Source organism: Lithobates pipiens, unplaced genomic scaffold (assembly GCF_037356315.1).
Source record: "Lithobates pipiens isolate NorthernLeopardFrog02 unplaced genomic scaffold, aLitPip1_a1.2 Scaffold_1, whole genome shotgun sequence".
In the NCBI taxonomy this organism is placed as follows: Eukaryota; Metazoa; Chordata; class Amphibia; order Anura; family Ranidae; genus Lithobates; species Lithobates pipiens.
The window spans coordinates 82463259-82488400 of record NW_027507685.1 but is presented as its reverse complement, the minus strand read 5'-3'; the positions used below and the strand labels follow the sequence as shown (position 1 = coordinate 82488400).

At 45.3% G+C, this 25142-nt stretch overlaps 1 protein-coding gene across 4 annotated transcripts in view; it reads left to right on the top strand.

Moving 5' to 3' along the window:
* The first annotated feature begins 16381 nt into the window (after positions 1-16381).
* FLOT1 (flotillin 1) overlaps positions 16382-25142 on the top strand; it is a 104349-nt gene continuing 95588 nt past the window's right edge. Inside the window, exon 1 of one of the 4 annotated variants that reach the window (XM_077463332.1) lies at positions 16382-16537. The gene's annotated coding sequence lies outside the window, so the exon portion shown is untranslated. Of the gene's footprint in view, positions 16550-25142 lie in introns of all 4 variants that reach the window. The other 3 variants (XM_077463344.1, XM_077463339.1, XM_077463346.1) reach the window with 3 other exon arrangements.

Genomic DNA, 25142 nt, shown 5'->3' with positions numbered 1-25142 from the left:
GACCAGGTTCTTCTGAGCCCAAGACATGATTGGCTCTACCTCCTGAAGAAGGGACAGACTCCGAGTACCTCCTTGTCTCCTTATATATGCCACTGCTGTTGTGTTGTCTAGTCTGAGTAGGACCGAGGTTCCTAAGACCAGATGACGAAAGGCTAGGAGCGCCTGGAAGGCTGCCCTCAATTCTAGAATATTCGACACCATCCTCCTGGAAGGAAAGTCCCAGGTGCCCTGTGCTACTTCTGTCAAACAGTGGGCGCCCCAGCCCCTGCTGCTGGCATCCGAAGTTATTGTTACCCATGAGATGGGGAGAATGGAATGGCAATTGAATAGGTTCTCCTTCTGAAGCCACCAGAGTAGAGAGATTCTCATTGAAGATGTGATCCGGATAGGTTGCGACTTGTTGCCTAGCCATTGGTGGAGAAACCCTTTTTGGAACGGTCTCATCTTCCATTGGGCCCACTTCACCATTGGAATCGTGGACACCATGGTGCCAATAATTCTCAGGCACTGAAGAGCCGGAAGATGGGAGGCTGAGAGGGCCGGACGAATTCTGTCTCGAATTACCACTACTTTCTCTTCGGGTAATGAGATGGTACCCCTCACTGTGTTGAAGAGTGCGCCTAGGAACACAAGAGCCTGGGAAGGAATTAACTGACTCTTTTCTAGATTCAGGATCCAACCGAACTCTTGAAGAGTGGAGATAACCTGACCCTTGTGCAGTAACAGACGGTCTCTGTCCTGGGCTAGCAGCAGAAGATCGTCCAAATAGTGGTGAAGACGAATTCCCTTGGTTCTCAATAGAGCCACTACGGCCAACAACACCTTTGAGAACACTCGGGGGGACGTTGAAAGTCCGAACGGGAGACATACAAACTGGAGATGTCGTTTTCCTATTGAAAATCGCAGAAACTGCTGAAAATCTTCTGCCACAGGGACATGAAAGTAAGCGTCCTTTAGGTCTATTGAAATCATCCAGTCTCCTGACTGTACTGACTGTTGTATTGTAGACAAGGTTTCCATCTTGAGCCTTTCCTTCTTGATAAAACGATTCAGATGTGTAAGGTCTATGACTGGTCTCCAAGAACCGTTTTTCTTCTGGACCATAAAAAGAGGAGAATAAATTCCTCTCCCTCGTTGATCGTCTGGCACGGGTACGGCAGCGCCTTGAGCCAATAAAGATTTCACGTAGGCCAACAAGATCTGCCTTTTTTCTTCTGTGGCTGGAAATGAAGTGGGAACATACTTTAGTCTTGGGGACCTGCTGAAGGTCCAAGAATGGCCTGAAGAGACCGTTCTGACGGTCCAGAAGTCCTGGATTGAGGCCGCCCAGACATGCCGAAAATGTAGAAGACGAGCCCCCACCTGGCCTATCTGAGCGGGCCCAATCTCAAAAAGATTTGGTTGGTTCCCTCTCTCCTGTCGCACTGCTCTTGGCGGATTTCTTGAAGGATGACTGCCTTGATTTCCATGATCTGGAATATTCCCGACCCGGTCTATAGCTACGGGCCTCCCTGGCCTGCTCTTGATACTGCTTTTTAGGAAAAAATCTCCTCTGGCTTTTTAAACGTCTATCCTGGGGAAGAAACCCCGACTTACCACCAGTGGCCCGGGTTATGGCATTATCCAATTTATTCCCAAAAAAGGGAAGAACCTTTGAAAGGGATACGGCACCACACCTGTTTAGATGCTGGATCAGCCAGCCAGGGACGGAGCCAAAGGGCCCGTTTGGTGGTTACAGCTGAAAGCATGACCCGGGACACAAGGCGGATGATGTCAATCGAAGCCTCCCCCAGAAAAGCCGAAGCAAGCCGCAACTCCTGGATAGGAGAGTTTTTAGCGACTTCATCCGAAATGTTTCTGAGAGTATCATCCACACCGTCCGTCCAGACTTCCATGGCTTTGGACATTGCCGCTAAAGCCAATGCTGGCTTGCATGCCATACCAGCAGTGAGGTAGACTCTCTTTAAATCGGAATCAATCCGCCTATCTAAGGCATCCTTGAATGAAACTGTATCCTCCAATGGAAGGGTCACATGTTTTACTAGTCTCATCACCGCTGCATCCACGAGTGGAGCTGATTCCAGATACTTGACCTCATCCTCCTTAAAGGGATATAACCTTAGGACTTTTGAGAGCATACTATTCTTTTTCTCAACTTTACTCCATTCATCCGTGATGACCTCACCAAGTTCAGACAGGAATGGAAAGTTAAGACGCTCCCTTTTAAGTTGCTTGAAATACTTCCTTTGTTTGGAAGGATTAGCCACCTCATCTTCCCAGTTCAAAGCCTCTCTGATGGCCTTCACCAAGGGGGAAAGTAAGGCAAAGTCAAACCCCACACAGGGACTATCTTCCTCAGATTCACTGTCTGAAGCAGCAGCTGAATGGTGGCTTGTTAAAGAGGACTCCCAGAGCTCTTGAGCATGCGAATCCCTGACTGGTGACTGAGGTGATTCTGACTGAGGCACAGGGGTCTGATTGGCCCCGATCTCCTTGAGGGATTCTTTCACCACTTTTTCCACAAGGGATCTTAGTTGCTGGTCCGTACCCCCTCTCTCACTAGAGGCTTTGGAAAAGCAGAGGTCACACAGGGATTTCCCAATAGGAACTTGCGATCTGCATCCCCAGCAAGTATTAATAACAGAGTGGCTGGAATGAGCCCTGGAGGAGCGAGATCTATCCTCGCTACGGCGCCCAGATCTTGAGGGTGAGCCGTGATGTTTAGACTTAGAATATGAGTGCCGGTGGTAAGACTTAGAAGAATCGCTTCCTCTGTGCGTTGAGCTGCATTGCTGTTCTGATCTAGATGGGCTAAGACAGAGATAGAAGAGATATACAGATAAGGAAAGATAACACACTGACTAATACCGGAGCCCCCCCCCCCCCCCCCCCCCTTACTTCCTCCCCAGACAGTACCTATTATGAGAGGGCTGGCCACATACAGGCGGAGGTGAGTCCATATCTCTAGGGGTTTCCATAAATGCTGCAAAGACATATAAGTAAGGCTGAGGGCATCAAACACACACACGCCCACCCCCCTCTTCCCAGAAGGCCACCTACCTCCACAGCAGAAAACCTGGACAAGGGGAAGTCACGTAGTAACCTGCAAGCATTCCCAAAGCTTGCAGGTTATTTTCTAAGTTTAAATAAGGCGCCTTAATGACGTCATCACCGCGTCCTGTGTACCGCTACTGCGCATGCGCGAATAGCGTCAATTTGCCGCTACTGCGCATGCGTGAACCAAGCCTCGATCCTGTGCCGTACGCGCGCATGCGCAGAACGAACGTACCAACGAAGACCCGGAAGTGAGCGGCGGCTGGAACGCAGGCTAATCCGACCGCCATGCCTATACCCACATACACAGACACAGAGAACAAACGAAAAATGAAGGAGAAAAGGCAAGAAACAAACACAAACTGCTGCCATGAAAGAAAGAGGAACAATCTTACCGCTCCCACACGAACGTCTCCAGGCCGAAGGTAAGCACAATACATACCGGACTTCTCAGGGCAAAATAGGTCGCCTGCTATTTAGCTGGGCTATCCGACCGAATGCGCAGCCTGCCTGCCAGTGGCTAGGCTCCTGGCTTTCCTCCAGCGCTTGTATCCAAATGCCCACTCCATACCCTGCTAGTAGCTAGGGCTTAGCGGAGTCATGCGACAATTCCATCCACAGTCGCTCTTCGGCCAAACCAACAACGGAAACATGTGGGAGCAATCTTCAGGTAGAAAGACCGTAATGGGTCCTACGGAGGAGGACAAAAAAAGAACACGGCCATGGGCAGGGAGCAAAGATTTATGGGAGTAGTGTCCTATAGGGTAGTGGAGGCGGGACTTAACCCACACGTTGCTGCCATGGAGTCTGTCAGGAAAAGATATTTTCTTCTTTTTGTTATAAGAAAAATCGAATAAACTAAATTTTAGTCATACATTGAGGGCAAAATGTATTCAGCCACATGTCTTTAGTAAAAAAAAATGTCAATAAGCGTATATTTTTTGGTTTGCGCAAAAGTTATAGCATCTACAAACTAGAGTACATTTTCTGGAATTTACACAGCTTATAATTTATGACTGCCTATCTCATTTCTTGAGGTGCTAAAATGGCAGGGCAGTACAAATCCACCCCCCAAATGACCCCATTTTGGAAAGTAGACACCCCAAGGAAATTGCTGATGGGTATGTTGAGCCCATTGAATATTTATTTTTTTGTCCTAAGGGATTGAATAATGACAAAAAAAATAAAAAATAAAAATAAATTTACAAAAAGTTGTCACTAAATGATATATTGCTCACACATGCCATGGTTATATGTGGAATTGCACCCCAAAATATATTCCGCTACTTCTCCCGAGTATGGGGATACCACATATGTGGGACTTTTTGGGAGTCTAGTCGCGCACGGCACCCCGAAACCAATCACCACCTTCAGGATATCTAAGGGCGCAAATTTTTGATTTCACTCCTCACTACCTATCACAGTTTCGAAGGCCATAAAATGCCAAAATAGCACAACCCCCCCCAAAATGACCCCATTTTGAAAAGTAGACACCCCAAGCTATTTACTGAGAGGCGTGTTAAGTCCATGGAATATTTTATATTTTGCCACAAGTTGCGGGAATATTACAAACTTTTTTTTTTTTGCACAAAGTTGTCACTAAATGATATATTGCTCACACATGCTATGGGCATAAGTCAAATTACACCCCAAAATACATTCTACTGCTTCTCCCGAGTACGGGGATACCACATGTGGGAATTTTTGGGAGCCTAGCCACGTACGCGACCCCGAAAACCAAGCACTGCCTTCCGGATTTAAATATAAAATGCTACCAAAAAAACTGTTAGCGATCGCAGGGATCAGGCCTGACTCTGCGATCGCTGCAGTTATGCGTTTAGTGTTTTGTAAGTGACAGTGATCGATCGATACTGCACTTGGGTGGGCTGGGCAGAGGGGCAAAACGCAGGTGCTAGCAGGTATCTGGGCTGATCCCGCTAACAATGCGTTTTTTTGGAACCCTAAACTGCTGGGGACGCTAGTATAGATCTGATCAGATCAGATATTGATCTGTTCAGATTCTATACCACTACGGGAGGTTTATGCTTTGCGTGTGGGTGTTAGCGGTACTGGCACTTCCTGGGGCGACGCAGACCCTGACCCTAAAACCTAATTGATATCACCCGCCGGGTGATCAGGGGGTTAAACCTTTATTGGGTAATAAATGGTGGGTGCCCTGATGCTATAAAAAGCAAACTAACCAGAGTCACCCGTAACACTTATACGGTGATCAGTGGTGAAAGGGTTAACTAGGGGCAATCAGGGGGTTCAAATTTTTATTAGGTAGTATATGGGGGTCCCTGGCGCTATATAAAAACCTGACGGGGAACCTAAATAACTAACTGGCTAACCAGCGTCACCAGTGACACTTATACTGTGATCGCTGGTGAAAGGGTTAACTAGGGGCAATCAGGGGGTTAAAACCATTATTGGGTAGTATATCGGGGTACCTAGCGATATAAAAATCTGGCGGGGAACCTAAAAAAATAACTAGCTACCTAGCGACAGTAGAGACACTAATGCAGCGATCAGAAAAATTATCGCTTAGTGACACTGGCAAAAGGGGGTGAAAGGGTTAACTCTAGGGGCAATCAGGGGGTTAAATCTTTATTGGGGGGTGATAGGGGGCTACCCTGGACCTAACACTAACTGCCCTGACAGTTTTTTACTGTTACAACTGACACTGAATGCAGTGATCAGTAAAGAAATGATCAATGCAATCAGTGGCACTGTGACTCGGGGGGGGGGGGGGGGTTTGTGTGCCTGTGTACCTACATGTCAGTGTAGTGTTGGTGCACACTTACTTTTAGTCTTCTCCTCGTAGCCCGGTCAAAAAGACCGCCCCGAGGAGAATGGCATCACTTCCTCCTTCCTGTGTAAACAATACAGAGTGGGAGGAAGCTTCTCATTGGCCAGGAGCGATCCAGAGGGGGTGGCCAGAAACCAACGGCCATCCCCTCATCACGGATCGTTCCTGGAGCGAACCGGACCGCCGTATCCAGAGGGAGGGGGTCCGATCGGACCCCCCACCCGCTGGAAGGCAGGCACGTACATGTACGTGCTTGTGCCTGCCTGTGCCATTGTAATGACGTACAATGGCAATACGGCGGTCCTTAAGTGGTTAAGCATGTTTTATGCTTTTATCCAAGGACACAGAGAGAGTTTGTAACATACCCCTGAGATCACCAGAGTGGGGTTCCTTCCATTTAGCTTTGTGTAGAGGCTGTAGCGGCAAGGACTTCCACCCAGGAGAGACTAGAACTTGGCTGGGGCAAAGCGGTAAGGGGGTACTGATCCATGTTGTCCCAACAGGTGAGGAAAAATAAGAGAATGCTGGGGTGGGGGCTGTGTCGTCATTTTATAGTTATGTGGTCCTATCAGGAGTCACAATCCAGAGTGTATGCTGCCATGATGCGACAGGAAACTAATTTGATTGACAGCACAGACATGTACGGGGCACTACAGCACATACAAGGTGGGAGCAGAGGGAAATAATCAGGTAAGGTTGAGAGGTGAATGGTGCTAGTTGAATTTTTCAGAAGGAAAAAACAAGGAATTTGTTTACTAAAGCTTACAGAAATGGATGGAATGTAGCGTTGCCAGTGCCACCTGTCCGGGATTCCCCCGGACAGTTCCGGTTTTGAATTGTGTCCAGGTTTCAGTCCACCTGAAACCCAGACACCTTATTTAGACAGGAATGTGACTCAGAACAGGGCCTGACAGGAGGGTGAGGGGACACTATGCCTGCCACATTTCTATTCAATTTGGAGCACGCAAAGGTGTCCCAGGTCTGTTAAAAACGTATAGTGTATGCTAAAAAAAAAAAAAAAATTTAAATGCTGTGCGTCGCTAAAGTGTTCGGGTTGGGCTTGAAGAAAAAGTGGCAACCCTAATGGAATCTCTGCAATGTGGTCACCATTATTTTTTTGGCTTTGCTGACATGTTGTTGATATTTTTCTTCGTGAGTCCCAGTATGGTAACAATTTTCTTACTAGGATCCTCAAATGTAAACGTTTAAGGACTCTCATGCCAAAAGGTTTGCATTTTTGTCCATCCAGCCCTGAGATCTACACGGCCATGGACTAGGGTGACCACGTGTCCCAAATTGACCGGGACAGTCCCGCATTTTGCAGGTCTGTCCCAGGTCCTAGGACAGTGTCCCGGAATGAAACTGACAAAGCAACCCCTCCGCGCTGATCTGATGCCCCCAAAAAAGGCCGCCACATCACCACTTTACACACTAAGCCCTTGTACACACGATCAGAGATTCTGACGAAATGTGTCCTATCGGACCGTTTTGTTGGATAATCCGACTGTGTGTGGTATGCATCAGACTGTTTCCGTCGGAATATCCGTCGGACCCAATTTTCCAACTTGTTGGAAATATTTTCCGACAAACTGGTCCGATCGGACATACTCCGATCATGTGTAGAGAATTTTGATCGGACAAAGTGCCACGCATACTCAGATCAAATTCCTACATCAAAGCTATTGGCTACTAGCGTGAACGTAGTCCCGTCGTAACAAAATAACGTCATCACGTTCTGAACGATCGGATTTTCCGACAGCTTGGTCCGACCGTGTGTATGCAACAGTTTCGGACACAATCCGTCGGACAAAATCCGTCAGACAAAATCCAACGGATTTGGTTGGCAGAATGTCCGACCGTGTGTACAAGGGTTTACAGTACTTGTGCTGGCTAGAAATATCTGGAGAGGCACAACCCCTGAACCCCTGCTTGTGAATGGAGAAATCATAAATCCCGCCTCTTGTGTCAGTGTATTGGAACAAGGTAAAAAGGTAAAAAAATACTGTCAGTGAGTGAAGTGGCGATGCGGCAGCCTTTTTTGGGGGTGTGGTCAGTGATTCTGGGTAGAGGGCGCACCCGCCGCCCTGGCTGTGTTGTAATTCGTTACAGCACAAGATTATTTTTGGGAAGAGGGGATGTCCCTGAATGGCAGCTTGGAAATGTGGTCACTCTACATGGAACACAGCACAATCCTGTCTAGCATGGAAAGAGACCTGATTTTCTTCTCTGCGGTTGTGCAATCCAGTTAGATCACCCCAGTCTGTGAATGGGAATAAAGCAGCAGACTTATGAGATCTTCTCTCTGTCACTCTGCGCTCGCCTCCTATCAGCATGTTCCCTCTTAGCAAAGAGTTCCATTTGTAGGTTTTGAGATACTGAACAAGTTGAAATCACATTTCCCCATTCTCCCAAATGAAAGCATTCATACCAGTGATTGGCCATTGCATTATAAGGTGGGGGATTTTCATGTGTTCCCTCTGATACAGCTGTACGAAGTAGTTGTAAGGTTGTCTGACAAATTGGGTTTTGAATTGGGAACTAAATATAGGATGCTTTAAAGTGAACCTGTGGTCAAGGTAAGGACATTCAAGTATTTACATATTTTTTTAAAGCTGTAAATAAGTTTTAAAACATGCCTCCCCCCCTGTAGGTGCAGGCACTGCAAAAGCAATTCAGCCTCAAAGTGCACAGAAGAAGCACTGAAATTAATTAAAGTGGATGTAAACCTCAGACATGAAATATGAACAAAGCATATCCCTCTATAGTGTATACTTGTGTAGCACCCAGATGTTTAGGCAGGATTGCTAGTAAATTTACCTGCCAAGTTAAAGTTGCCTTTGCCGATTGATAGGAAGTCCATTGACTTCACCCTAATTCTGGAATTGCTGCACCTCTCTTCTGTAACTAGATGGCCAGGTATCTAGTGGCATTGGATAAGACAAGGGCATTGTAAGGACAGATTAGGAATAGATGGGTGTCTCAGCCAATGGGCAGGGATTTTCTTGGGTCTCTTGGCTAGATGGGAGAGCTTATTTATTTAGGTGAAGTCAGGGGATCGGGGTTCTGTACCACCTGGATGGCTGTATAGGTGGACGTGTGTTGTGTGTTGTGAGGCCCTGGGCTGCTGGGCCAGAGTCTGAGGCCTATCCTGGGGACATCTGGCTGCTAGGCTGTTTGAGGGCCTATCCATAAGCAAGAGAGCAGTGTAACGTTGGGACTTGCAGTCCAACCAGAAGTATGTCATGGTTGGAGGTAGAGGGGAAGCTGTCGCCATTAAGGCCCCTTTCACACAGAGGTGTTTTTCAGGCAATACAGCTCTAAAAATAGCGCCTATATACCACCTGAAAAAAAACCTCCCCTTTCACTCCAGTGTGAAGGCTTTGTGAGGGCTTTCACATGGAGCGGTACGCTAGCAGGGCGGTGAAAAAAGTCCTGCTAGCAGCATCTTTGGAGCGGTGAAGCACCACTCCTACCCATTGAAATCAATGGGGCAGCGCGGCTTTACCGCTGACCCTGCTCCCGCCCAGCATGAAAGGGGCCTTAAGGACCATCTACCTTATTACTGGGGACCACTGTGAGTAGCTGAAGCAAGTACCAGAGCAGTATTCTCACCAACTGGGGATGGTGAAGAATTGGGAAACTTCAGCAGATATCAAGCCAGGGACCCAGCCAGTGGAGGTGATGCTTGCAGAGCAATATTGTGTGCCAAGCCAGGGACCGAGCAGGTCAGTGAGCTGATGCTTGAGGAGTATCTGTGAGTGCCAAACCAGGGACCCAGCAGGGAGGCGGGGGTGACGCTTGAGGAAGATACTTAGTGAGAAGATTGAAAGAGCTCAGAAGATCCAGTGGCAGTGTATCAGAGGGTCTAGTGAAAGACTGGGAGCTCAATTGAGTGAAGATCTACAATAGGAGATTGTAGAAGAAGTGAAAGAGTTCATTACAAACTTTGTTAGAAACTGTTCAAGATTGTTGCCATAGGAGAAAGCATATCTACACATGCAGATGTGTTGTCTGGCTGGGTGCCTTTTCCTGCATGGCTGTCTGCCTATAGAAGTCTCGGCGTCTGCTAATTAACATTGCAACTACCAAAGGGTGTCCTGGCCCTAACCCTCTCTGTTTAAGAGAAAATAAACTCTTTGCATTCAAGAAGTGTCTGACGTCTATTCATCTACCCTGCATTACACCCACCATGCCTCGTAATCCACTCTACACAGAAGGATGTTTGCTGTCCCTAGTTCTGGAGGTCACCATTAGGCTTGGAGAGGCTCTGGACTTGGCTACACTTGTCTCATTTAAGAGCACTACAAAAAAATAAAATTATATGGCGCACTCTGGATAAGGCTATGAAATGATATGGTTAAATGATTGTGACTGAGTCACTCAGTAGGGCAATATTATCAAGTCCATTATAAAAAGTGTAAGGAGGACAAAGAAGCTGCCCTTGGAGGCTGGTGGTGTTCTGCCGAGAAAGGTCCCCCATCGGATAACGTCCCTCCCGTACTGCACAGGCACATCACTTGCTCAGTATGGAGGACAAGGAGTTTCCAAAAGTTTCCTAAGTTGAACAGCTGACCATGAGCTGTACACGGCACCTGGACACTTAATAGTCGCCGCTTTGTAACAGGGCCCCTCGCGGGCTCGCTTTACTCGCCATGCTTCAGGCACAGCCTCGCTGCGCTCAGCATATTTTTATTCTAAGGCCGCGTGCACACGGGCGGATTGTCTGTCCAACTTAGTCCGCTGAACCATGTTTCAGCGGACAATCCGCTCGTGTGTGGGCTTCAGCTGACTTTTTCAGCGGACAGTCTGGCGGACTAAGTCTTTCGGAATTTCCGTAATACAGTCCGTCCAAACTTGGTTTTGTCCGTCCAAACTTGGTTTCAGCGGACAGTCCGCTCGTGTGTAGGCAAGTTGGACGGACTAAGTATGGCGCATGCTCAGAAAGGATTTACACGGCCGAAGGTTGCATTGCAGTGTATTGGACGTCGTTTTTCTAGTTCCGTCGTACGTGCTGTACACGTCATCGCGCAAGCTTTCAGCGGACTGTCTGTTCATCGTGTGTGGTCAAGTCCGTTCATTCAAAATTTGGACGGACTGTCTGTCGGATTGTCTGACGAACTTAGTTGGCCAGACAATCCGCCCGTGTGTACGCAGCCTAACTCTAGGTCCACTTGGATGGTGGGGCTTGAACCTGGACTCAGGCGCCGTGTAGAGCTAACGATCATCTGGTCACCTTCGGAGACTTTCGGCGCCACCTTTGTCCTCCGTACTGCGCAAGCGCAGTATAGGGCGGACATATCCGATGGGGGACAGTATTTGACAGTACTGAGAAAAGCTAGAAGAGACTCGGAAAAAATAAAGGAACAGGAAGCAGCACCTTCTAAGTGTAGCAGTATTTACAATTTAATTAGTAAAAAATGTATATAAAACACTCACAAACGAGCGATTAAGACCAGCATTGTATAGTGGAGCATCTGCTCTGTCCCAGGATGGTGCCAGGTGTCAGTGACTTGCTGAAGCTGCATGCGATCCGGCCGCACTGGTGGCTCCCAGCAATTCCAGAGAGCCTGATGGTACTCAACGATGCACAGAGACACACGGAGATGACGTCACTACCGGGTACAGGGCCAGGGCCAGCGTCAGCGCCAGCCGGTGATCATTTGGGGAGCCATGTCATCTACTGGTTTTGGTCCACTGTGTTTTATCAAGCCCAAAGTCAGCGCAGACCTCTACCAGGAAATTCTAGAGCACTTCATGCTTCCCTCTTCTGACCAACTTTATGGAGATGCTGATTTCATTTTCCAGCAGGGCTTGGCAGCTGCCCACACTGCCAAAAGTACCAATACCTAGTTTAATGATCATGATATCACTGTGCTTGATTGGCCAGCAAACTCGCCTGACCTAAACCCCATAGAGAAGAATCTGTGGGGTATTGTCAAGAGGATGATGAGAGACACCAGACCCAACAATGTAGACAAGCCGAAGGCCACTATTAAAGCAACCTGGGCTTTTAGCAGCCGCATGTAAACGCAAGTAAATGCAACTAATCGTAATATACAAATAGCTGTGCCTGGAGTCTTGGAATTTCAAAATAACAAAACATGCTTTTAACAGCTGCCAGGGTGGAAGGGGCCTTATACATTAATCAGTGGCTATATTTAGCACTGATTGCTGTCTAAATGTCAAGAATACATATTGGCCTAAACTGATGAAGGCATTTTTATTTATTTTTTGATATTTATTATAAGAAAAAGTTAAAAATATTGTTTTTTGTTTGTTTTTTTCAAAATTGTCGCTATTTTTTTGTTTATAGCGCAAACATTTAAAACCGCAGTGGTGATCAAATACCACCAAAAGAAATCTCTATTTGTGGAAAAAAAGGACATACATTTTGTTTGTGTACAATGTCGACTGACCGCGCAATGGTCAGTTAAAGCGACGCAGTGCTGTATCGCAAAAAATGGCCTGGCGTTAAGGGAGCAAATCCTTCTGGGGCTGAAGTGGCTAATTTGCAGGGATTTCCTCTTACTTCCTGTTCGGCTATGGGGCAGGAAGTGAAGGGAAATCTATGCAATGGGACACAAATGGTGAAACAAATCTGACAGAGGTTATAACCCTCCCTTACTATATCTAAAATAAAAAATGTGCCTATAGTTCTACTTTAAGGGTGAGCTTTGCCTTTACCATAAAAAATAGCTTTCGCTGCATTTTTGTACTTTTTTACAACATTAAAAGGACACTAAAGGATCCTATGCATGAAAGTGAAAAAACATCTGTCCGTGACCTCCTCATGCTGCTGTGAATCAAATCCAACGACGTGGCCGCCGGGGGGGGGGGCAGGGCCAAGTCCTGCGTTTGGCGTATGCTGGACTCGGGAGTGCGCCCACAAGGTAACCACCCGGGAAAGGGGGTTATCTGATGTGAGGAGGAGCTAAGACAGCCACCGAGGGACCCCAGAAGAGCAGGAGCTGCACAGTGGAGGTAAGTATGATATGTTTGTTATTTTAAAATAAAAATAAAAAAACCAAACCTTTAGTGTCCATTTAAAGGCAGATTTTGAGAGACATCTCAACCTGCAAAAACTCAGTTCAGGGAGGTAGCAAACTTATCTCAGGGAGGTGGCACTTCACGCCCACAAACGCCCCCCACCCCCATGGCAAAATATTATTTAAATCACTTTCTCAATATTTTTTGCAGTGCTTCTGGGGAAGGGGGTGTGGGTGGTTGTCAGTGGATGGCGCCAGTAGTTTTTTTACTTTTAATAATTGATTTGTTTTACATTTTAATGTTTTACATTTTTTTCACAATACTTTTATAATTTCTTTTTACAATTTTTCATTTTTTTGAATTTTTTACAATATTTTATTTTGGGGGGGGGGGGGGGGCTTTGGTGAAATGTCAGGGGTCTAAGCAGACCCCTGACATCTCCCCTTTGAGACAAAGGCACTGAGGACACAGATTCCCAGTCCCTTTCTCAGCACTAAAGATGAATGAACAGGAGACAGAGGCTCCTGTCCATTCATAAACTGAGCACAGTTTACTCTGCTCAGTAATCACAGGACACAGGAGCGAACTCACTGTTTCCTATTACTAGTCGACCCCCCCCCCAGCTGGTAGAAGAGGAGGGGAGCCGGTTACAGGGGACGAGGTATGGTTGCCACCTCATTCCTTTAAACCTGAACACATATTAATTACGCAGGTTCTTTGGAGTATTAAGGTGGTAATTAAACCCACTTGGTGCCTTATCTGCATTTAATTAGCCTCAGAACCTGTGTAATTCAATTGCGTTCAGATTTAAAGGGATGAGGTGGCAACTCTAGGACAAGGGGTGGCGGAGGAGTACACAGAGAAGCTGGGGATGATCGGTGCACAGCAGCAGGGACAGTCGCCGCACCGATCGTTCCCAGGAGATCGGGAGGCGCTTGCAGGTGTGCGGGAGCCACCGCAGAAATGCGAGAGTCTCCCGCACCTTCCGGGAGACTTGAGATCTGGTTTCAGCAACAGTCATTTCCTGGGATCTAGCCTCCAAACCCCTTCTATAGTTCCCATTGTTTCGTGAGATCAGCAGCCTTGCCGCTGCTTTTAAAATTCAACATCTAACCAGTCAGACATAGTTCTAAGTACTGTATTTCACTATATAACCTCAATTTACTGTTAAAGCAGCTGTATACCCGCTGGCAATTTTTTTTTAATACCCCTGTAAGGCAAAAGGCATAATGAGCTAGTATCCACCGCATACTAGCTCATTATGAAATACTCACCTTAGAACAAGGCGTCGGTAACTGACCTGGTCCACGCCGAGGAAGATGACATGTTGCCTCGACGTGTCTTCCAGGGATCGTGGCTCCAGCACTGTGAGTGGCTGGAGCCGCGATGTCGTCACTGCGTGTGGGAGACTTCTTTCCGGCAAGGTACGGCATCTGCCAGGCTTTCAGCCGAGAATCCCCTGTGTGCATGTGCCGCTGCAGTCAGCGGCTCATTGCACGGGGAATATCTCCTAAACGAAGGTGACCAGATTTTTTAAATGAAATCCGGGGACATGCTTTTTTTTAACTAGCAATGGCAGCAATCAGTGACTCAATAGCGGGACTGCGATTTTGCGGTGGACAAATCAAACACTAAAGCCGTATACACACGACCGGTTTTCCCGTCGGAATAAACTCCATAAGAAAAACCTTCAGGAGTTCTACTGAAACTGTCTTGCCTACACACTATCACACCAAAGTCCGACTGTCTAGAACGCAGTGAAGTACAACACGTACGACGGGACTAGAAAAAGGAAGTTCAATAGCCAGTAGCCAATAGCTTCCATCTCGTACTTGCTTCAGAGCATGCATCCTTTTTGGTCTGGTGGAACAGCATACAGACAAGTGGTTTTGAAATGGTTCAGTCGGAAATATTTATAACATGTTCTATTTCTAGGTCCACCAGAATGAGGTACACACACACGATTGGAATATCTGATGAAAAGATTCTGTCGGACTTTTTCTGTCTGACATTCCATTTGTGTGTATGGGTCATTAGTAACACTTTTGACACTTTGTGGGAACCAGTGACACTAATACAGTGATCAGTGCTAAAAATATGTACTGTCACTGTACTAATGACACTGGCTGGGAAGGGAATAACATTTAGGTCAATCAATGGGTTAAATGTGTGCCTAACAAGTGTTTTCTCACTGTGGGGGAGGTGCTTTTACTAAGGGAAGACATAGATCCCTGTACCTGCTTTGCAGGAACACAGGATCAATGTCTTCCATACTAACAGAATGGCGAACTGCCTTGTTTACCTGCTGATCTGGCTCTGAAACCCAGAAATGCAGGATCACGTATATATGTGATTCTGTGCAGCGTGACCACCCTGTAGCAGTAAATCTGCTAACAGGCAATCGGAAACTGGTTAAGTTATCAGCATTATGATAACTCACAGGAAGCAGGCACTCTATCATGGCTCTGGCTGACTCTGTCACAGGGTGTCACATACCATGGCTGCTGGGTGCGGATTTTGTTAACTTCTGACCAATAAGTGCCTGCTGCCTGTGAGTTCTGATATCATCCATTATGCCAGAGAGACAGACACAGTGCAATGTAGTCTATTCACAGACACCCCCAAAGCACACCTGTGTTGAAGCCTTGAAGGCACTGGCAGGCCCAACGATTGGATCTGCTTCCCCTCTATTCCTGCTGCTGGATATCATCAGCTGAGCTCAGCTGCCTCTCTCTGCCCGGTGCCGCCTCTGCCTGCCTCACAGCCTCTCAGGTCTCACTCTCCAGGCCCCGGCTACTACTGGGTGGGGAGCGGAGGAAAATTACTCTGCCGGGGAAGGCAAGGAGATAAGCAGGCTGACAGCTGGCTGGGACTTGAGCCAAGGCAGAAGAACATGTGAGCGGAGCTGAATGGGCATGTGTCGGAAACTGAAGAAATAGTCCATCCGCTCTGACCAGCACATTATTATTAGAAAAGGACAGAAATAATGTAAAAAATACACCCCCTAAGCTAGTAGGAGCGGGGGTGTGTTATTCAGATTTTTTTTTTTGATTTTTTTTAATTCTGCACTGTCTTTGAAAATTACCCCAGCTCCTGTTGAAGTGTCCTCAATCCGGGGACTGTCCCCTAAAACCGGGGACATCTGGTCAGGCTAAGGTCCTAAACCGAACAGGAGATTTATTTATTTCTTTTTTTACCCACAGGTAAGCCTTATTATAGGCTTACCTGTAGGTACAAGTTTAAAACAGACTATACAACTGCTTTAAATATAAGTGTGAAAATGCAAAACTCCGGTAGGTGTAACAAAATGTCCACTTTCCCTCTTCTCACTGTATGCTTACTATGGAGGAGTGCGGGGTGTAGCAAGATGGCGGCGACGAAACGTCACTTCCGACCCGCCTAATCTGACAAAACAGCTGGAAATAAAGGAGAGATATCAACACAGAAGGGTGGAAATCCCCCTGAGCACACACAGTTAGCAGTTGTAGACTCTAGATGGCGCTGCGAACCGAACCTACGTCTCTATGGTATACCAATTAATGTGACCTGTGCCATTAGTGTGAGTGGTGGTGGAGGAGGGGGACAGGGTGGAGCAGACGCAGAACAGGAAAACACTGAGAGGAAGACATCGAAGAATAATCATCAGAGGACCCAGAAATCTGCTAAGAGGGTGCAGAGCTAAGCAAGGTGCAGTGTGGGGTATATATATATATATATATAATATAATATAATATAATGTGGGTGTGATTGGATGGCAGCAGTCAGCCATGTGCCTGTGTATTGTAATGTATGCAGGGCTGTGTTTGGGTGTATGACCTATACTGGGTGTGTGTTTACTAAACACTCTGGCTATTTGTGTGTTTTTTATATCTATTATATAATATGTAGTATATCTAAAAGTAAACTCATTAACAGTAAAAAATACTGATTAAAATGATACAATTAAGATCCATATTTACAGAACACGTAAGGACTGGATAATATGAAAGGGAGGGCTTGTTTACACCATCTACATCAGGGGTCTCAAACTGGTGGCTCTCTAGCTGTTATGCAGAACTACAAGTCCCATGAGGCATTGCAAGGCTGACAGTTACAAGCATGACTCCCACAGGCAGAGGCATGATGGGACTTGTAGTTTTGCAACAGCTGGAGGGCGGCTGGTTCGAGACCCTTGATCTACATAGATCAGTGCAAGGTCATATAAAACAGTGTGTGTTTTTTTTTTTTTTGTGTTTTTTTTTTTTTTTTTTGTACTGTGTTCACAGCATACATTTGAAGCGGAGATCACTGCATATAAATGCAATATATATGCATTTTTATGCAGCGCAGCTCACTGCACCACAGAGCATTGCAATGCGCTGCAGTACATCGAGTTGAACGAAAATGTCAGTTTATGACACTACAATAAAGTAAAAAAAAATAAACAGTGCGATGCATTGTAAAAACTTGTCTCGCTGATCTTACGCAACATACACAAACTGGTGTAAATGAGCCCCATATAGTGATGTAAATTAATTGCACTATATGGCCAATCATGTTCTTTATTTATTCGGGGTTGGTAGTCTGGGGGGTCGTAAAAAAAAATTTTCTTTTGCTTCTAAACGTTGATAAGTGTAAACTGATATTTTGGTTTTCTTCCAAAAAAAAAAAGTGAGGCATTCTTTGCATGTTGCCATTTTTTTTTTTTTTTTTTTTTAAAGGGTGTGTAAACACTAACAATGTCATGGGGGGGGGTTGAGTACAGATTTTGATAGATACCTGCTCCCACTTGCATAAGTCTCGCCTAGGCAAGGTAGATGCTGCTTGCTGCGCCCCCTACTGCAACCTTCTGGGATATGTCACGTGTCCCAAGAGGCTGTGGGACCATTCACAGAGCTGATTGTGGTTCCTCAGGAATCCACAGACGGATTCCATGGCCAAGATGGCAGTACCAGGACCTACGGCATTAAGAGGAGCCGTTGGTTTTGCACAAAGCAGCCCTGATCCTTCTCTTCTTGGGTCCTTCACCATCCCCCCTGGTTCCTCCTTCCTGCCAAATGACCCCACAGCAAGCAGGCTTGCTCCCGCCCTCTTCTCATTGGCTCCTGCGCTGTGTTAGCAGTAGTGGGAGCTGCTGCTGTCTCAGCCAATCGGGTCAAAGAGACCCGGGAGAGCTGCTGAACTTGTGCATATTACTGGATCGAGATGGGGCTCAGGTAAGTATTAAGAGGGGCTGTGGGGGATTGCTGCACACAAGGTTTTACCTTTATGCATAGAGTGTAACCTTGGGCCTTTACAAAAACTTGAAATTCCTCCTTAAATATACCATGGAAAGCATTTTGTCTCCTAGATAACTGCAAAAGGAAAAAATACTCACCCCGCAGTCAATGCTGCCTTGTGCACTCTGCAGTGTTATATTAAACACTGTTATCAGGAAGAGAGTTAGGACTACAGAGCTCCCTCTTGTAATGTAGTAGAGGAGGGGGTGTTTTCCTAGGGTGACAGGGATGCTCCTCTGTAGGTACAATGAGTGAGAGTTGTCATTCTAGCACAGAAAATATTATCTTATTCATCACCCCTTGGGCAAAACAAGCAGCTAACCCTTGCAGTGGGAAGGGGCACCAAATCTTTATTTTTCCCCAGAATTCCGATTTAAGGTACCCTTGGATACGAGATGGTCATCCTGATCTAGATGTTTTCTTTTGTAGCAGGTAACGCCCGTTTCACATGGGGTGAATCAGTTTGACAGACTCTGCTTGCTCAGCGGGGATCGCTCTGTTGATGACAGGTCCATCTCCGCTCACTGTGCAGAGACGGACCTTTCGGAGTCCCGCTCTCCTCTCCTTGAGGAGATCAGATGAAAATAGACCATCTGTCCATTTTCATCCGGTGAATAGGATCACCATCCGTCTGGATGATGGTCCCATTTACCATCCGTCTATCGGATCGGATGAAAATGGACAACTCAAAACTCTTCCCCTCTCTCTTCACCATGTAAACGAACATGACAGATTGAATAATCTGAGCTACCATGATGAGAGCCCAGATGGGAGATTTGTTGGTGGCTTTACATTTTGACGTTGCTTTTATTAAACTAGTCATCCGTATTAAAAAAGTGTGCAAAGTCCAACTGAAGAATTTTTTTTCCCCCGTTCACACTATGAACTGCACCACATTTCTCTCAAATCAAACAGTGCATGAAAGTCATGCATACACCAATTTTGGAACCACACTGCAACTAGATCACATGGTATTTTTTTTGCCAAGCGATCTGATGAAGGCAAATGCACTGTGTTTAGGGTTGTTAAGATTGTACTGATACCTGCTGCAGATCGCAAGGGTTGTGCGATTTATTTATTTATTTATTTATTTATTTATTTTATGCAGTTCAGGAAGCGCACACTGATCGTGGGGTTTCCTGCACCACGTTAGTGTGAACTTAGGCTTAAGAACCTGCCAGGTCTTTAAATATATCCAAAAGCAGAATAATCCCCTTTCTGGTGGCTTGTGCCTCCTACCTTACCACCATTCCAGCATTCTACTTTTCATCAGTCTTGTTTACAGCGGACATATCCAGGAGTGTTGGATATCTATGCCTCAAATGCACGCTGTGATTGCTTCCTTCTACCCCATGGGCCCTACTGGACTCATCGGTGACATGGTCTCTCTCTAAAATATTTGGCATGAAAATATGTTTGTATTGTCTGAATACGCACAGTCTGTGCAGACATCCATAGCGCTACAGGAACAGCAGCAATTAAGAATAGGAAATGTAAAGCTTTGGCTTCCATGTGTTGCCCAGAGACAGGGTGACATTAACATTATTTTTTGTTTGCATGCGGCCACATTAATGTATACGTTGCAGGAACATGTGTTAGTTGTAACTGCACAGTACCATAGTTTAAGGCTGCATTCCCATGCTATGCGTTTTCCATTGAAATCCATAAAAATTAAACATTGCACCTCTCCGTTTTTACTGTTGGATGTCTTTTCCCAGTATTAAAGCGGGATTCCGCTCTTCTTTTTTTTTTTTTTTTTTTTTCTTACCTGTGTCACAGGTGGGCGACTGCTACCTTCGCTTAGCATCCACGTCCGGCGTTTTTTTTGACCCCCGGCGCGACGATTCTTTTCCTCGGGATGACTTTTAAAAAAGTGCTCTGACATCTTCCATTTTAAGTGTGGGCGTCTGAAGCCCACAGGCATTTACTTCCTGTATATCGATGACGCTCCGCTCCCAGCATGCTCCGCTCCATCTCGCGCATGCTCAGTGATAGCAGTGGTAATGGCAGATACAGCTGCCTGCCCACTTTAAAAATGGCAAATTTGGACACGCCCTCATCACGTGGCCGACGTCCTAACGAAATCTCACGAGATTTCGCAATTTCATTGTCCCCCCATGGATTCTTGGGAAATAGCTTAGAAATTTTCCAGGGACCATTGCGAGGACAATAACCACGCCTTCTCCCACGGGAGGACAACCCGGAAGTCAGCAGAAACTTCTGAAATAAAAGGTAAGTAAAGAATATTTTTTTTTTTTCAGGGTTCATTTAGGTAAGTATTCGATCTGGTGATTTTAATAATATGAAGTTTTATTTTTAGGTACCAAACCGCTTTAAGCATGAGAGTGAGAGGCAAACCTTAATGCCAGTTACTTGTTGCTTAATCTGCTGGGCAGGAAGCCAGTGGTAAACGCAGGCAGGAGCCAGTTCGTTATTGCAGAATTGGGGATAATTGGATTGCAAGGCGTCTCCGTACTAAATGACAGTTAGGTGCAGTGAGGTTGTTTCATTTTCCAACTAAGTAAAAATCCTCTGCATAAACTGATGCACAGCAGTCTTTAATACATTCTGGGACTTTCCACTATTTGTTCACATGGTGGCTGTGAACAGGCACATGTACACTCTGAGAGTGTCAGACAAAGGGTCTGGGAGTCCATTTTATATAATGATTATTCATAACTGGAAAACCATAAAACGGCCAAAACATTTCAGGGTCTATAAAATCCCATCTTCTTAAGAGTTATGAAACGCATCTAAATATGGTTTATAAATATTCAATATCTATGTAAGTTAATTTCAAATCAAGGCCCATCAATTCATATCTATAGATAAAAAAAACAAAACAAAAAAAACCAAGCCATTGCAGTCAGAACATGTTATGAAAATTTAGAGAAGATGAAAGGAACGGCTGCCCTCCTAATACAATATATATACATATAGCGAAAGGCAGAAAAGGGTAACGCGTTTCACACAACTAACGTGCTTCATCAAAACCACAAAGAATACAATTACCAGCATACTAATATACAAAAAATCACATGCAAATTAGCAGAAAAAACAGGTGTAATGACTTCAGCAATTGGATTTGTGCTTTTCGTTCTCTGTTCTCACTAGAGCTCACATAGCAATTTAAATTTGATGTGATCCACAAATATAAATAAAATAGTATCTAAAAAAGAATAAAAACGAAATACTAATGATACATATTACATATTACGATAATACCAGGGGCGGAAAAGGGGGAAAAACGGGGGGGAAAAAATGGTAACAACCAGAACTTTAAAAGATACAGCACTTCCATCTATCAAAAGAAGGAACAGATCCTGGGTATGACAACCCCATTCCAATGTATTTGCGAAGTCGTCATGATCAATGAATATAAACACACAGATGATAAATCGCTCAGGACATTTGCTTTGGAAATTCAACCCTCCTGGTATTCTTGTCTGTAAGGAAAATATTCAGAATTCCTCTTGCGTTCTAAGTATCCTAAAATTATTTCCACCTCTCCTAGGTGTGTAAACTCTTTTTTTTTTTTTTTTTTTTTTCTATACCCTATATTTGCAAGAGAGGGGTATTGCCCCATCTACCTCATTAACCCTTTCCCAACCAGCTGCTGCAGTTGTACTGTGGTAGGTTGGCTCCCCTGGGCAAAACAACGTTACCTTACGTCGGTTTGCCTTTTGGCCACTAGGGAGCGTGCGGCCAGAGCCGATGCGCGTGTGACTGCCGGGCACCTGCAATTGGTCCACACAGAGACAGAACGGAGATCTGTTAATTAGGGCTGCAACTAACGATTATTTTCATAATCGATTAATCGGCCGATTTATTTTTTCGATTAATCGGATAAAATCACAAAAAAACGTAATCATGAAAAAACTGCGTGTTATTCTCAAACTGCAGAATAAAAAACGTTTAACATTAACATTACACAACTTTGCAGCAGTACAAAAACATTCTGAAAAGAGGTGAACTATAACTGTTCAAGAAACTTTGCATTTGAATGTAAAAAACGTTAACATGTTAACATGCTCAGGGCTAAGGCTGGCTCTCTTTTTACAAACTGTTGCCTGCAGCAGAAAAGAGGCGCACCGATGGAGTAGAGGTGCCTGGGATGCACAAGAAGGATTTTGCAAGTTTTGCCAAAGTAGGATATTTATCTTGGTTACCCTTCCACCAATTCAAAGGGTTTCCCTCCTTTGGAAGTGGCTTCTCAGCAAAATAAGCCTGAACTTCATTTCGGACTTGTGTGTGAATATCCACCTCAAGTTGTCCCTCCTCCTCTTCACTGCTGCCCCCAGACTCAAGGAGTATGTCAAGTAGAGAATGAGATGCTGACCCTGTAGATGTTGAAGGCTCAGCATCTCTAGTTACAGGCGACATGGTGGTCATTTGCTGCTGCACCAGCATCTCCCTTCTTAAAGCAAGTGCCTCTGTCTGTACTTTTGCCTGCACGTTTATGATCTGTTCTGGTGATAAAAAATTTTGTCTTCTAAATCGTGGGTCCAGGGCAGAGGAAAGCATTACGGTGTTTGGGACCTGTTCAAGGATCCCCTTCCATCTGCTTTGAAGTTGGTCTGTTGCAGTAGCTTGGAAGCTCTTTAGTGGAGATGATTCATAAGAAGCACTTTCATTGGACCACATTAGCCCCTTTACCAGTGCTGGCACGGATGATAGGGTGACATATTCTTGGCCACTCATGAATACAGTGCAGCATTCAAAGGGCTTAAGACAGGGGTTGACAAATTTGCTTGGAATCTAGGAGCCAGCTAAAAAAGTTAGGAGCCAGGTCCGTGACGGCGATCTGGACCTGTCCCTGGCCTGACATGGAGACAAGTGAGGGGAAGATAGCCCCCAGCCCCCACCTGTCTCCAAGTCATTGCCCATAGCTCTTAGAGGGACATTTTTGTTTTATTTTATTTTTTTTAAATTGCATTTTAGTGTAACTATGAGATGTGAGGTCTCTGACCCCAGATCTCATATATAAGAGGACCTGTCATGCTTTTTTCTATTGCAAGGGATTTTTACATTCCTTGTAATAGGAATAAAAGTGACACACTTTTTTTTTTTTTTTTTTTAAAGAACAGTGAAAAAAATAAAAATAAAAGTTTAAATAAGAAAAAAAAATGTTTTAAATGCGCCCTGTCTCGCCAAGCTTGCGTGCAGAAGCGAATGCATATATGAAAGCGGTGTTCAAACCACACATGTGAGGTATCGCTGCGATCGGTGGAGTAAGAGCAATAATTCTAGCCCCAGACCTCCTCTGTAACTCAAAACTTGCAACCTGTAGAATTTTTTTAAACGTCGCCTATGGAGATTTTAAAGGGTAAAAGTTTGTCGCCATTCCATGAGCGGGCGCAATTTTGAAGCGTGACATGTTGGGTATCGATTTACTCGGCGTAACATTATCTTTCACAGTATAAAAAAAAAAAAAAATTGGGCTAACTTTACTGTTGTCTTATTTTTTTTTTTTATTTTTTTATTAAATAAATAATTTTTCCCCCAAAAAAAGTGCGCTTGTAAGTCCGCTGTGCAAATACGGTGTGACAGACAGTATTGCAACGACCACCATTTTACTCTCTAGGGTGTTAGATATATATATATATATATTTTTTTTTTGTTTTGTTTAGGGGTTCTAAGTAAAGGGATGGAGAAAGACTGGCAGGCAATCCCATTAGCATTGTTGGTTGTAATTCCAACGGCCACCACAAGAGGGCGCCAGATTCCAGAAGGAACCATAGGATCACAGAAGGCCTCAAAGCCGGGGGCTCAATTACCGGCCGCCTGCGGCGCGGCCCGACGCGATCGCGCCGGGGGGGGGTCCACGGAGACAGGATACCCCCAGCTATGCTGCCCCAGGCGCCAGGTCACTGATTCTAGTCGCAAATGCGACCTGGCGCCCGGGTTTTGTCGAGCACTGGCTTAAGAGCAGTGGAAAGTTCTTCAAGAATACTCCACTGGTCTGGTTTTAAGTCCAGATAATGTTTGCCTCTTTGTGTAACTGATGGGTCATACAGAGTTGCAGTTACCGGGCACCTTTGTTCAATGAGTCGTTCGACCATATAGTAAGTGCTATTCCATCTTGTGCTTACATCTTGAAGAAGCTTGTGCTCAGATGTACCCATTTGCTTTTGTTTCTCCTTCAATTTGCTGCTGGCTAGCTAACTTTTTTTTAAATGTTCAACTAGTCCTCTTGCAGCACTAACGGCTCTCTCAATTCCAGAATTCTTTAACGCAGCACCGATCACCAGCTGCAAGGTGTGACCAGTGCAGCGGATACTGGCCCAGCCATGCTTGTCCGCCAGGATATTTGCAGCAGCCACAATATTTGCTCCATTGTCATGCACAATGGCAATTATTTTCTGAGCCGGAATTTCAAATTTTTCAGTGACCTCCTCCAACCATTCTGCAATATTTGCTGCTGTATGTCTGTCTTCCAGAGGCATGGTAGTGAGGCAGATAGAAATCATCTTCCAATCCTCCGCTATGTAGTGGCATGTAATGCCAAGGAAAGCCTCGGTCGCTATACTTGTCCATATGTCTGCAGTAATGGCAATTCTGCTTTCATTAGCGCTGATGGCATCCTTCACATTCTGAAATGTCTCCTGGTACTTTCTCTCCACTAGTTTGGTAAAATGGGTTCTTGATGGTAAAGTATATTCAGGGTTCAGTACACTGATCATGCTTTTAAATCCTCGGTCTTCAACCATGGACAGTGGCCGCATGTCGGTGACTAGCATTTTCATGACAATCTGTTATAACTGCTGATTGTTGGGGAGTGCACGGACAATTTTGCTGCACAAACTGTCATGGTGCGCTGTTTCTTTCTGCAAAGAAAAAGATAATATGATTAGTATGTAGGAAAAGCTATTTCTATGTAACTCGCATATCATTTCGGGTTTAACTTACCGTCCCGATGTTTCGCCTTCCACTGTGAACCCCTAGTGTTTCCGTTTCATGTGCTTGTTCATCGTTGTTGTGCTTCCGTGCCATGCAAGTTCCGTTTTACAAAGTTTGCAGGTGACCACCTTCTT